Consider the following 2,019-nt stretch of genomic DNA (forward strand, 5'->3'; position numbering starts at 1 on the left):
ATAATCTTTTTCATATTCTTGATTGTGGGATATATTGTTTTGCTGATTTCAATCAAAGAAAATATATAAATGGGCTTGATGTTGTGTTCTTACAAGTGTTTTTCTCTGTTCGAATTTAGGTTTGAGTCTGTTTCCTGATCTTCATATTGTTCCTGGATTTGGCAGTTGACACATTTTGGATCCACTTTGTCATTTGTTTGAATCTCTTACCAGTGATTCTGATATGAGCATTCCTTTGTTTTGTGCATGAACAATGGACTTCCATTGTTATTATTGTTGATACTCGTAATGTTACAATATTTTCATGCTACCTTGGTGTTCCATCTCTCCTTTCCATCTTTGAAATGCGAACAACAGGCAGTGTTCAAACATGTGCTTGAACTCTGGTTTTTTCATGCTGTGAAGCCCGTGAAACTCAATTGCCATTGAGGTTGCCCTTATCCATCCCTTATGAAGTTGGGTAAACAACACATGACAGGTTCGCATTTGTGGCCCGAATGCACCAGGAGATTAGTAACATATTGCGCAAACTGACGAGCTTTCAAGTTCAAAAGATCCCTGTGCAGCATATCAGTCTATTAGGATTTCTTATTGAAAAAGGAAAACAGGGGTAATGTGTCAATGGAAAAGAATGGTTTTGGGAGATTGCTGGATCAAGAAAATCTTTCTGAAGTTTACTATGGGAGAAACCTTAAAACTGGCCAGACAAATTCTGAAAGAGCGGCTGATGGATCAGTTCGATTGATAGATATCTGTCATCGAACTGGTTAACATTCAAATGTGCTGCATCTGTATGAGGTTATGGCCGCCAAAGAAAAATTTACCATGTTATAGAATATGCGAAAGGTGGCAAACTCTTCATTAAGGTAGCGAAAGGAAGGCTCAAAGGAAGTATTTTTCAAGAATTACTTCATGCAGTTAATTTTTTCCGTAGCAGAAGTGTTTATTACCGATATCTGAAACCAGAAAACTTCTGGATGAGAATGCATGGAGATTTGAAAGTTTTTGAGATTGGTTTGAATGCTGCTGCCGAGTCTAAGCCTCAAGATTGTATGCTCCAAACAACTTGTGGAACTCCTCCGCATGTAGCTCCTGAAGCTATTCCCAGAAAAGGCTACGTCTGGGCGTCAGGGCCAAAGCTGACATCTTGCCTTACCGGGTGATCTTGTTTGTTTTGCTGGCATTTTATCTACCATTTCATGATGCAAATTTGAGTTCGATATACTGTAAAATGAGCACAGCTGAGAGTATAATTCCCTAACTGGTTTTCAATGGAAATGCGCAGGCTTTTTTTTATTTTTTTTATAAGAATAATTGTATTAAAAAGAAGAAACTATATAAAGTAAAAGAGCCATATCTCAAGAAGTACAAATACTTCTTACTTTTATCTACCTGACAAACAAATACAAGGAAAAAAATACAAAAGCTAAAAAAGAAATTGAAAAGGAATAAAAAAATTTCAAAGACAAATAACAAATGAATCGGTCGACTAGTTTCTAGAAATCCCTTAACAGGTCGATCTATTGATTACATATACAACTGTGTTAGATAGAATCTTGAAATTAGCAAGAGCAATGGTATCTCGTGACTCGATTCGTGAATCCATGACCGGCACATAGGCAAGGTCCTCCTCTAGAGTTCCATACATATGCGAACTCAAACTCACATATAAACTTATCTTTTAAATAACTCAATCAAAGTTGAACACAACAGTAATAACAAAACTAACTTTATAATATAATTTAATTATCTTAATACATGAGTTAATACAAATTCATAGTTGTGGAGCACTAATTAGACATAAAGAAAAATTATTAATTACAACAAAAAAAACAGGTTCTGAAGGTCCAACAAAAGTGACCCGCTAACAAGTTATAAGCCTGAAAAAGATAAATAATGAGAGGATGAGTTCAGTAACTCAGTGAGTAGATAATGTTCAATATACATACACTGAGGTAATACAATAATGAGGAATTTATATGCAAATATGACTTTAGATTCTTATAGAAAAGTTTTTCA

At 35.1% G+C, this 2,019-nt stretch overlaps 1 pseudogene; it reads left to right on the plus strand.

Moving 5' to 3' along the window:
- The first annotated feature begins 471 nt into the window (after positions 1-471).
- Positions 472-1,619, plus strand: LOC133669939 (CBL-interacting protein kinase 18-like; annotated as a pseudogene).
- The last annotated feature ends 400 nt before the right edge of the window (positions 1,620-2,019 follow it).

This window comes from Populus nigra, chromosome 12, assembly GCF_951802175.1.
Source record: "Populus nigra chromosome 12, ddPopNigr1.1, whole genome shotgun sequence".
In the NCBI taxonomy this organism is placed as follows: domain Eukaryota; kingdom Viridiplantae; phylum Streptophyta; class Magnoliopsida; order Malpighiales; family Salicaceae; genus Populus; species Populus nigra.